General features: G+C 42.0%; 1 pseudogene; it reads left to right on the top strand.

Annotated features, from left to right (window-relative positions):
• The first annotated feature begins 444 nt into the window (after positions 1-444).
• LOC149990916 (septin-2 pseudogene) lies at positions 445-1,602 on the top strand (annotated as a pseudogene).
• Positions 1,603-12,624: the final 11,022 nt, after the last annotated feature.

The following is a 12,624-nucleotide window of genomic DNA, read 5'->3' as shown; positions in this document are numbered from 1 at the left end:
ATATTTCCCTCAGTTCAAACTAAGTATAATGGGCAAAAGGGTTTTGGATAGGTGAGATGTACCTGGCATACCTTCCTCCAAAGAAGCCCTTCTTTTCCCTAATGTGGGACATTGTAAAATTAATACCCATCTTTTGTCATGTAGTGGTTACGGATTGAATGATGTCCTTTAACCCTGTTGCCCCCAGAATACAACAAGGATGCCAGCCTGTTAAACCAAGCATGCCGTTGTCCAGAGACAGCCAACCAACCTGGAGTCTGCATGATCCTTCCCCTTGTGGGAAGGCCACCCTCCCCTCCACACCTCCACTCTTATTAGGGATTTCTTGACCCAAGGGTAGGTAGGACGACGACCATGTCCAGCTTGAAGCAGCTGGAGGAGCTCGAGACCTTCGTCCATTGTCCTTTATAAGATTGTAAAGGGTCTTAAGTCTGAGAGAAATCAGTGAAAAAAGGTTTTGAGTTCACACTAATGGTGGTTGGTGAATCGGGTCTAGGAAAATCAACTCTCATAAACAGCCTGTTCCTGACGGATCTCTACCCAGAAAGAATCATACCTGGAGCTGCAGAGAAAATTGAAAGAACAGTCCAGATTGAGGCTTCGACTGTGGAGATTGAAGAGCGAGGGGTCAAGCTGCGCCTGACAGTGGTGGACACCCCTGGCTATGGTGATGCCATCAACTGCAGGGACTGCTTCAAGACCATCATCGCCTACATCGGCGAGCAGTTTGAGCGGTACCTGCACAACGAGAGCGGCCTGAACCGCCGCCACATCGTGGACAACAGGGTGCACTGCTGCTTCTACTTCATCTCGCCCTTCGGGCACGGGCTGAAGCCCCTGGACGTCGCGTTCATGAAGGCCATACACAACAAGGTCTACATCGTGCCCGTTATCGCCAAAGCCGACACGCTCACGCTGAAGGAGCGGGAGCACCTGAAGAAGAGGATTCTGGATGAGATCGAAGAACACAGCATCAAAATCTACCACTTGCCTGATGCCGAGTCAGATGAAGATGAGGATTTTAAAAAGCAGACCCGGCTTCTTAAGGCAGTATCCCATTCTCTGTGGTTGGATCTAATCAGCTGATTGAAGCCAAAGGCAAGAAGGTTAGAGGCCGCCTCTACCCGTGGGAGGTCATGGAGGTGGAGAACCCGGAGCACAACGACTTCCTGAAGCTCCGCACGATGCTCATCACTCACATGCAGGACCTCCAGGAGGTGACCCAGGACCTCCACTACGAGAACTTCCGCTCTGAGAGGCTCAAGAAAGGCGGCAGGAAAGTGGAAAATGAGGACATGAATAAAGACCAGATCTTGCTAGAAAAGGAAGCAGAGCTCCGCCGCATGCAGGAGATGATCGCGAGGATGCAGGCGCAGATGCAGCTGCAGCTGCAGGGCAGCGACGGCGACAGCGGTGTCCACGGGCACCACGTGTGAGAAAACCCTTTGCAAGATAAAACATTCCGGATGAGTAATCCAGCTCTGCATTTTCAAGGAATTGTTGAAGAGGTGCCCATCCACACTTCACAGTGCCTGTGGCTCAAAAATTTAATTTTTAAAAATCTTCTGATGTGTTCTTTTTATGAAGTACTTCTAACATTTGTATTCACTAATAGAAGGTAGACTATATTTTGTGAGTGAACTTGGCATTTTCATTTCCTTCTACCTTATGTACCCACTAACATTAGTTAGACTTGATTTCCAGGGATCAGGCAGCATGTTAACGTGACTTGGCTGGCCTAACCCATAAGTCCTGGAGGAGTGCTCTTGATTTGTTTCCAGAACATTCATACTTACGCAGAGTGTTCTTGAGTGGTACAGAGATGCAGACGTAGTGACAGAGAGGGAACAGCCATTTGCTCACCCGGACCACGTGTGGAGATGCTTCCTGGCCTCGCCTTTGATGGAGCCCAACACCAAAGACCAGTTTTGCTGCTATAACTCAATACCTTTCATTCATCTGCACATTAATCATTTTTACCAAATGAAACAGTTATCTAATGAGATACATGTTTATACTTAAGGAGTCTTAAAAACAACAGTCCTTTAGGGGTAAACTTTAGAAGTCTGGATATCGCACTAGGTTATTTTTCAAACCACGGTGCAGAGAACCTGGCGCAGCCACTTCTGTGGCATACAGAGCAAGTCAGGGACTCCAAGAGCTCCAGTTTTCATACAGCAACTAAAATTCTTACAACAGAAGCAGTAAACTATTTTTGCTCAAAGGAAAATTAGCAATCGATCTGTTCAGAAGCTAACCTCTTGTATGTTTTTGCTGCACTTTAGTATATTTTTATAACTGCAGGTGTAGATCTGCTTCAGCAGTGGAAACCCTTGGGGAGGTGGGTGCGAAGCCCAGACCTGTCGCAGGCCTTGGGGTTCCGGCCCCATGAAGCCCAAAGTGCCAATCAGGTTCTTCCGATGTAGCTTTCCTTTACCTGTTTCTTTTTTTAATGGTTTTCTGAAGGGAGGCAAATCCCACTGGTCATTTTTTTTTTTAATATGTGATCGTCTCAGGTATCGTTAGCCACCACTGTTTCCTTCATTATTTGTAATGCAGTTTTCCCCACCCATCCTGAAAGAATGGAAGACATTTCAAGTCTGCACCGAGGCCTGTCTGCAGATGCCGCCAGTCTAGCCCCGCTGGTTAGTTTTCTGTGATTTGTGGCCTTGGCCCGTCCCTCCTGGCATGTCTCTGTCTTGAACTCCCTGGGTGCTGATGCTCCAAGGCCTGCCTTTTCTTCAGCATTTCCACCGAAGTTGAGAAAAAGTGACAGATGAAAGACCTGGAGGGAGTAGGTGCTGACTCACTGTTTTCATTTTGCTATAACAGAGGGTTAAAATGGATGAGGGTTATTTTGGCCAGAAAATAAAAGAGGTAAAAATACGTTAGTTACAAAAGCGTACATGCTAGCGTGGCCCTGCACTGTTATGTCATTGTGAGCAGTCCAGAGCTTCAGGTTTAGGCACATTGTGCAAAGTTTTACCAAGTATTCCATGACCTGAGAGCACCTCAAGGGCCAATTATTTGGGCTATTTTGGCATTTATTAATGGTGCTGATAAAAGGGGAGCATCTGCAGATGGTCTGTGTAAGCCGTGTGAGTAAAACTGCATCTGGGAGCCGGCTGCCACCTAACGGTTACACGTGTGGGTGGACCTGCACCTTCGCATCCTTTTTTATGCCCAAACTGAAATAAATACTTTTGCTAACAATAATTGTTCTTTTACTAAGAGACACTCTTTACCTCTAGAAGTGTGTTTTGACAGCTTATTTTACACAGTCCTTTTGTAGCCTTTGAAACTAACTCTTCATCAATAAAGCACTATTGTTTAGAAAAAAAAAAGAAAAGAAAACAGACAACCCAATTAAAAAATGGGCAAAGGGCCTGAACAAACACTTCTCCGAAGAGGACGTACAGAAGGTCCATAGACACATGAAAAAATGCTCAACATCACTAGCCATCAGAGAGATGCAAATAAAAACCACAATGAGATACCATTTTACACCAGTCAGAATGACCATCATCAACAAATCAACAAACAACTTGTGCTGGCGAGGATGTGGAGAAACGGGAACCCTATTGCACTGTTGGTGGGAATGCAGACTAGAGCAGCCACTATGGAAAAGAGTATGGAATTACCTCAAAAAACTCAAAATGGAACTGCCTTTTTAACCAGCGATTCCACTACTAGGATTATACCCGAAAAATTCTAAAACCCTAATTCAAAAGTACTTATGCATCCCTATGTTCATAGCAGCACTGTTTACAATAGCTAAGTACTGGAAACATCCTAAATGCCCACCTGCAGGTGAGTGGATCAAAAAACGGTGGTACATTTACACAATGGAATACTATGTAGCAGAAAGAAAGAAGGAACTCCTGCCATTTGCAACAACGTGGATGGAACTAGAGAGAATTATGCTTAGTAAAATAAGCCAGGCAAAGAAAGAAAAATACTATATGATATCACCTAATACAGGAAACTAAAGAACAACACAAGCTAAAAAACTAAATAGAACAAAGAGCAGAATAGCAGTCAATAGGGGAGAGGGGGGAGGGAGAAAAGGGGGATAAGTAAGGGAAGGGTTTATTCAAAGAACATGTATAAATGACTCGTGGATATGGACAACGGGGAGGGATATGATTGTAGAAGAAGAGTTGGGCTGGGTGGGTTAGAGAAATGGGGGAAAATGGGACAAATGTAACTGAAAAACAAAAAATAAATAAATAAATAAAAATAATTTAAAAAACTAAAAAAAAAAAAGGAGCAGGGAGTGATGTCCTTCTGGAGAAGCAGCCTGGCCAATGTCATCTGCTACTTCCCCACACAAGCCTTCAACTTTGCCATCAAGAATATGTATAAGCATGTCTTACTGTAAGACATGGACAAACACACGCAGTTCTGGTGGTATTTTGCCAGTAATCTGGCTGCTGGCAGTGCACCTAGAGCCACCTCCCTCCCTCTCTTTGCCTTGTCTATGCCCTGCATTTTGCTAGAACTCACCTGGCCCCTAATGTGGGGAAAATGGGCACCTCAGCAGGAGCTCGAAAGTCTGGGAGACTCTCTGATGAAGATCACTAAGTATGACAACATCTGGGGCGTGTATCAGGGTTTCAGTATCTCAGTGAAGGGCATCATTCTCTACCAGACCACCTAATTCAATGTGTGCTACACAGGCCAAAGACATGCTTCTTGTCCCAAAGAACAGCCACTCATGGCAAGCTGGGTGATTGTCCCAGCACGGTTTTCTACCCCCTTGACTCCATGAGACAAAGGATAATGATGCAGTTGAGGCACTCAGGAGCTTACAGCACATACAGGGGGACGATCGACTGCTGGCAGAAGATCTTCAAGGATAAGAGGAGTAAGGCCTTCTTCAAGGACACCTGATCCAATGTCTTCAGGGGTATGGGTAGTGCTTTCATGCCAGCCCTGTATGATGAGCTGAAGAAAGTCATCTAGGACCATCACCTCACCTAGACATGGGGACCAGGAGAATCACATGGAATTCTTCACTGTTATGGACCACTGACCTTCCAGAAATTCCAGTGTTCTTGTCCAAACAAATCATGTGTGGATGGCTGGGGAGGACTCTAGAACAGGGTTCATTGTGGTCACGACCATTGGCACTATGATTCCATGCATTCATTATGGTGGGGAGAGGGAATCCTGACATCTTCGTGGTCCCACAAGCAGAGCAGCTCCCCTATGCAGACCTAGAGCCCAGGTGTTTGTAGGACCGACCCGTGTGTAAGTATTTATTTAAAGAAAATCATGTCTTCTATTTGTACTAAGAACTATCCTTTTTTGCAAAGCCGAATATTTGTGATTATGTTCTATGTCAGGCATTCTGCTGCAAACAATAAAAACAGGACATGGGGAAAAAATAAAGCAAAATGGTAGTTGCCAGAGGTTTAGAACTTTAGAGGAGGGAGTCATGGAGTGTTATTGTTTAATGGATACAGGGTTTCAGTCTTGCGAGATTAAAAGAGCTCTGGGGATGGATAATGGTGATGATTACATAACAATATGAATGTACTCAATACAATTTTAAAATGATTAAGATAGTAAATTTTATGTTATGTGTATTTTACCACATTAAAAAATTGGGAACAGAGGCTCCATGACTTCCAGTCAAGATGGAGGCTTAGACTGACATGCTCAGTCTCCTTCTACAACTTAAAAGGAATACAACTACCTGAAAACAAAAGATAACCAGAAATTCCAGAAGATAAAACTACATGGAAGCCCAGCGTATGAAGTTATAAACCAGCGGTGCTCGCCTGGATGGGTAGGAGGGGTGAGAAAATGCGGTCCTGTCCGTGGCAGCAGCAGGCATAGCGGCAGGACTGTGAGAAGCTCCAGGGGAGCAAACCCGGCTGCAGTCCAGTTCCCGGAGCTCATGATTCCAATGCTGGGAAGGGCAGCCCCCCCATTGCCTTGAACAGAGAGGCTGTGGGGAAGGAGCCTCCCAGTGGACAGTAACGGCAGGAACCCATCCTAGACCCCGCCCACACACAAAGCGCCAAAGTGTGGCAAAAAAAGTCTCTGATCTCGGCTGGTCCCAGGGTTGTGACGAGTGTGTGGGTCTCCGCCTCCTATAGCCTGCCCAGGAAGCAAAGCTAAACAGTCTGTCAGAATGAAGGAGACAGCGATTGAAATCCCGGTGACGCAGCTCACCAGGCAGCAGATGAGGAACCTGACAGACAAACAAATAAAAAACCTTTCTGAGGCTCAGTTTAGAGCCATAGTTATAAGGCGGCTTACAGAATTAACAAAAGATTTGGAACAAGACAAGAAAGGAAGGAAAGCTACTCATACTGAAACAAACGAAAACACATATGACACAAGTGGTGAGGGAATAAAATCCAGAGATCAAATCAACAAACCGGAACATAGGGAAGGAACAAACAGTCAACCAGTGCAGAAAGAGGAAACAAAAAGTAAGAAAAATGAGGAGAGGCTCAGAAACCTCTGCGATAGCTATAAGAGACCGAACATTCAAATAATTGGATTGCCAGAGGGCAAAGAAGAAGAACTAGAACTAGAAAAATTATGTGAAAAGATAATGAAGCAGAACTTCCCGAACTTGGGAAAGGAAATAGACTTACAGGTCCAGGAAGCATAGAGAGTTTCAGAAAACCTGAACCGAAGGAGAACCACTCCAAGACACATTATAATCAAATTGTCAAAAATTAAAGATAAAGAGAGAATCTTAAAAGCAGCAAGAGAGAAGAAAAGAATCATGTACAAAGAGGTCCCAATTAGACTATCAGCTGATTTCTCAAAGGAGACCCTGCAGGCAAGAAGGGACTAGCAAGAAATATTCAAAGTAATGAAAATAAAAAACCTACAGCCATGAATACTCTATCCAGCGAAACTGTCATTCAGTATAGAAGGGCAGAGAAAGTGCTTCCAGGACAAAGTAAAACTGAAGGAGTTCATTAGATCCAAACCACTATTATATGAGATGTTAAAGAGACTGGTTTAGAAGAAGGAGGATCAAAACTATGAACATTAAAAAGAAAACTGCATCACAAGAACCAACGACAGAAGCTAGGGAATCGAAACAGAGGCAAACCGAATAGGCAATGAGAATGGAAAAAGAACTATAGGTATGGGGAACATATTGGGGGGAGGTCAGCGGGGAGGGGGAAGGGAGAGAGGGAGAGAGATGGTACAGGAATTAAGAAGCACAGTAGGAGGGAGTGGAGTAGACAGGAAGAGGTTGAGAAGAACTATATGCACAACCAATGGACATGGGCTAAAAGGGGGGGAACACTGGAGGGAGGAGGGCCACTGGGTGGAAGGGAGCAGAAGGAATGGAAATTGGGACAATTGTAACAGAAAAATCAATAAAACATATTAAAAAAAAGAAATGATACATATATGCAATGGAATATTACTTAGTCATAGAAAAGAACAAAATCTTGCCATTTGTGAAAATATGGATGGACCTAGAGGGTATTATGCTTAAGTGAAGTAAGTCAGACAGAGAAAGTCAAATACCATGTGAAGAAACAAAACAGAATCAAACTCAGAGATGCAGAAGAACATATTGATGCTGCCATATGGGAAGTGATTAGAGAGTGACTGAAAAAGGGGAAGAGATTAAGATATACAAATTGTCAGTTATTAAAACAGTTGCAAAGGTGTAAAGTACAACATAAAGGATATGGTCAATAATATTTTTATAACTACAATGCTCTATATTCAGCCTCAGATGCCTGCTCCAGACCAGAGAAAGGCAAAGGAAATAGCAAAGGGAACCTGAAGCTGTTTATAGTAAGCAAGCAAATGTTGCCTGAAACTTCCCACAAACTTTCTCTTGCATCTCATTCATCGTGAATTCCATCACAATGTCCCTAACTTCAAGGGACACTAGAAAACATTGGTATTTATCTTGGAACATTGTTATATGGACAGAACTGAATTTCTTTACTAAAGAAGATGAGGGAGAATACTTATTAGACTAACAGGACTTGTTACATCATGTGCTATCTTAATATAGTAAAAAAAAAGTATAAAACAAGGACTCATTAGCTTGCTCAGACAAAAGACTAAAGCACTATATACCAAAATGTTAGCAATGTTTACATTTTAGGGGTAGGATTTCAGGTGTCTTCTTATTTAGAATTTTCTGTATTCTTCAAGTTTTTTTTTTTTTTAACAGAGAACATATACTACTCTCATGATTAGATAAGTAGCAATTTTTTAACAGAAGTTTACAGATATTTCTTTCTACTGTGGTTATAACAGCATTGGAAAACAACCTATATGTTCAGTAATAGAGAACTGATTAAATAAATTATGTTATATTCATACAATGTGACATAAATGCTTTTTAAAATGAAATACATCTAAATGGACTGTCATCAATAATGTTCAAGTTATATGAAATGAAAACCATTTCAGAACATTATGATCCCATTTATTCTTTTAAAATATAGATAATTTTGGATAAACACAGATATCCTTACAAGCACTGAAGGAGGTATGTAAGATTATTCCCCTACGTGTTAACAGTTTCCTTGGGGCAGCAGTATTGAGGGAGGGAGTATGTGTTCATGATATTTTTTTAAAGGAATACATTTCTTATTATTTGAACTCTTTTTTACAGCAAGAATACAATATTTATCATTCAATCTAAAGATATTAAAAATAAACAAAAATTCAAATTAGTTCAATAAAGGATTGTGGACTTTAAGGCTCCAAAGTTCTGGTCTGAATACAGTAACTTCTTCCTTTTGGTTAGAGTGGAACATTTGCAAGGTATGGTGAAGTATGAGATCTTGCACTGCAGAACTTCAGAAATGTGCTGTTGAATAAATGGGTTGATATAGCGCATGGATTTCAGTGAGGAAAGGGATCGGAGGCTAACAGAGTAGAGAGGGTGGCTGCACACCAAAAGATGTATTGCATTCAAAAAGGCAATTCCAAGCTTTAAACACAGTAAGAGTAGTCTTCAGAAAGGAGCAGTCAGATCCTTTCCCTTGGTGGATACCATCTGAATATTTTCTTTAACTCTTGATTTCCCAAAAGTTCTTATTGTGGTTCTGCAAGCTATTTGCAGTCTTTCACAGGCTCTTTCTTTCATGGGAGATAGAGACAGATGACATTTTGGAACACGATGCACATGGTCCCTGTTCTCGTCCTGCAATCAGGAGATTATCCCTGAAACAACTGCAGTCTTAATGTACATGGCATGGAAAAGGCTCTTGATGAGGGGAAAAAGGACCATGATTTTAAAATGACTTTTCCCCCGTTTCTCTGGTTTATATATCTTAGGCCTATATAAACCAGAATGAAGAGTATAAAACAACATTTTATGCATAAAACCTACTGTTGGGGGTGGTCCTGGAGAATATTTCAGTTAAAGACTCTGAACTTTTAGAATTTCTGCCAAAATAGCCTTATTTTTTGTGTGTGCCTTTTGCCTTTTGTAAGTCAACAAAATAAGATAAGCAGCACATTCTTTATTTCTTTTTCTTTTTGCAGCCTTATTTACACTTCTGATTTATATGGTTTGTTTAATTGTAAGTATGAAGAATTTTCCTTTTCAAATTCTTTCCCACATTTTGATTCCTGATATCCAGACCTCAAGGATGATTTCTTCATCTGCTTCCTATAATCTTCCCAAGAAATCTGAAAGAGGCTCCCATAACCTCTTTACCTCTGATGTTAGTCCACAATGGGAATGAGAAGTCTATTATTTCAGTTTTTGTTTTCTTCTCTGGCCACTTCAGAATCAGATATGAAAATTAATGAATATGTGTGCAAATTGATTGGGAAGTCATGAAAAATATGGGTAATGAAGTGTAAATTCTTATATCTGTACATATTTTTCTGGAAATCATCTGTGGGGTTCTGGGGCTCTAGTTAATATTGAAATGGCTTGCCTTTAGATTCACTAGTAGGAATTAAAAATTCACAACTTGAAATGGAAATGCCAGCAACAGTCGATGCTTCTCTTTCCCACTTGCAGTGTGTGCCAGAGGACCTACTGCTCTCATGTCCCCACCTCAGAAAAGTCAGTGGGATCCTCTGACTGGAGCTTCTCTAGTGCCATCATCAGCAGGTGGCCATACACTCTGTTCTCCTAGCCACCAGCTAGACCCATCATGCCCACTTTCTGGAAGACAGCGCCCTCCTGCCATTTCTTCTTGGGCAACATTCACCCTCTGGAACTCGGGCAAGGCTGTCTGGCTGCTGGAAGCCCCCAACCAGTGCAAGTTTGTTGCGTTTTGTGACATTGATGAGAACAAGATTTAGAAGGGCTTCTGCTGTTAGGGGACTCTCAGGAAAAGCAGGGTTTCCAACCCTGCACTTCTGAGCTACCCAGTAGCCCTTCGTCATCTGTCCGAAGCTGAATCTTTGGGGGTTGGGGATAGCCATCAAGGAGAACTCGAGGCTCCTGCATCTGCAGGAGGATGAGGACTTCTGTTCACTTGCTCTGCGAGAGACCTACCACAGTTACTTCCAACCAAGGATTCAGACACTGCTCTGCAGTGTGACCACCTCACTTCCCTGCTGTCTCAGCAGGAACTTTTTGAACTCCCCGCGTGATGTATCCCTCTATAACATTCACCTTTTGAGGGACTTGTTCCCTGGGCCTGGTAGATACGACAGCGGAATTCTTGCATGTGCAGCCCCGTAGGAGAGGAGCTTTTCTCACCAGGGTGGCTGCGGATGCCAGGGGCCTCACTGTAGCCCGAAGCCTAGTTGTCTTGGACCCCAGACCTTTACTGCATGACTTCTGCTGGTCAGAGGACTCTGTGCTAGTCTTTTTCACCTCAAATTGTAAACTGCTCATTTATTTCAGGAGGGAGGCATGTTTTAAAGCTTGAATGAAATGAAAGTTAATCTACAAAGTTTTTAAAAGCTAAAAGAATCCTAATGTATTTTAGTAAAACTTGCTTCTCAACATTTTTAAAACTTGCATGTATTTTGTGCAACTTTTCCCTCCTTGAAAACCAGCAATCTCCTTTTATGTTTCCTGAAACAACAGCTCTGTGAATGTTTTTTCATGGGTTGTCAAACAAATACAATTAGGAGAACAGTCTGTGGCAGCATTCAAGAAACAGGGCAAGCCAAGCCATGAAGCTGCGCCCTGTGCCCTTTGGCATGCGGTGTGCCTGACTTGCTGAACCAAGCTGCACAAGTGTTTTGCTAAGCTCTCTACTGTACTGGCTTTTGAGTAACCATTTCCTTTCATATTCCACGTTGATTTGTGATGTCTTTAAACAATGATCAGTTTCAGAGTTTTGGAAAAAGGGGAATAATGCCTTGGCTGCCATATCAGTTCCCTTTAAACCACTAAACATGTAATCACAACTAGTCTTGGTTCTCCTTTTCTCCCTGAGGACATAGGTATTGAAAAGAGAATTGGCTCAATCTCACACTGGTCTTACCCCTCTGATATATGGTTGCTAATATGATATGGTTAATAAGACAGCTTGGCTATGATGTTTTGGCAGTGTGGCCACAGAATTTTGATTTATTCCACAGGCCCTTTTGCTATTCTATTACTTTCCCCATTCAGGTCCATTTTTCTTTAGATTGTAGTTATATGGCACCACTACATTAACAATTTTTGTCCAACTTTAATTTATGATTATTGTAAAGTCCAAGCTTTAATGAACCAACATGAATCATTTCAAGTTGCTTTCCTCCTTACAACAACATAACAGCCAGATCTACAAGTTCCCAGTTTGGTTATTAATGTAATTCAGCAAGCCAGGCAGAGATCCAGTGCATTGCTCAGCCATAGAACCCCAACAAAAATTAATTTGGTCAGTTATAGCAATTTTGTCTCAAGGTTTATAATTTGAGTAATGCTCTTTTAACAGACTAGTTTTCCTGTGTGCATTTGGAAAGCAGGTCTGGAAAATGGAGATACTATGGAAAGTAAAAGTAGGGAAAAGGGGTATCATCTTTAGATGCATTCACCATGTTTGCTTCCAGTTCTGTTTTTAGCATTTGCACACTCTGTTCAAACCCAGATAAATTATTGCTTCCCACAGGTCATCATCATTCTTTCCACTCATCTCAAAGCCAGTCATCATTATCTCCAAAGTGTGTTTTGACTTATGCTAAACTTTGAAAGGATACACCCAAGGTTGGAGGTGAAATATTATGGGAGTCTATACACAAAAATTAAATGTCTGGCTTTGTTCATTCATGTTCCCCAAATTCAATTACATACATTCATGCCTCTGCCATATGCCATTTTGTTCCTTTTGTATAAAACACCCCTTGATTTCCTTGAACAACTGGTTAGTTCTTCAAAGTCCTTTGAGATTCAAATTGTCACTTTTCCTAGAATGTCTCCCTTGATTTCTCCCCATAGGAAATAGTTCAACAGCAACTCCCCATTAGGCAGAAAATGACTTGTTGAAGTCATTATCTTTCATGGCTATCCCTAAGTCATTATTTAATTCTCACAACTACTTTATGAGGTAGATATTAATCCAATCCACCACAGAGAAAACTGTCCCTTAAAGAGATTAACTAACTTTCTTAAGGCCGCACAGCCAGTACATGGCAGAGGCAAGATTTGAACCCAAGTTCCGTGGTCTATTTACTAAGCTCCTATAGCATCATTTCCCTGAAAATGGCACA

The sequence above is a fragment of the Furipterus horrens genome, unplaced genomic scaffold (assembly GCF_987537825.1).
Source record: "Furipterus horrens unplaced genomic scaffold, mFurHor1.1.pri manual_scaffold_17, whole genome shotgun sequence".
In the NCBI taxonomy this organism is placed as follows: Eukaryota; Metazoa; Chordata; class Mammalia; order Chiroptera; family Furipteridae; genus Furipterus; species Furipterus horrens.
Note: the sequence above shows the minus strand (reverse complement) of the source record. Positions and strands in the feature narration are given on the sequence as shown.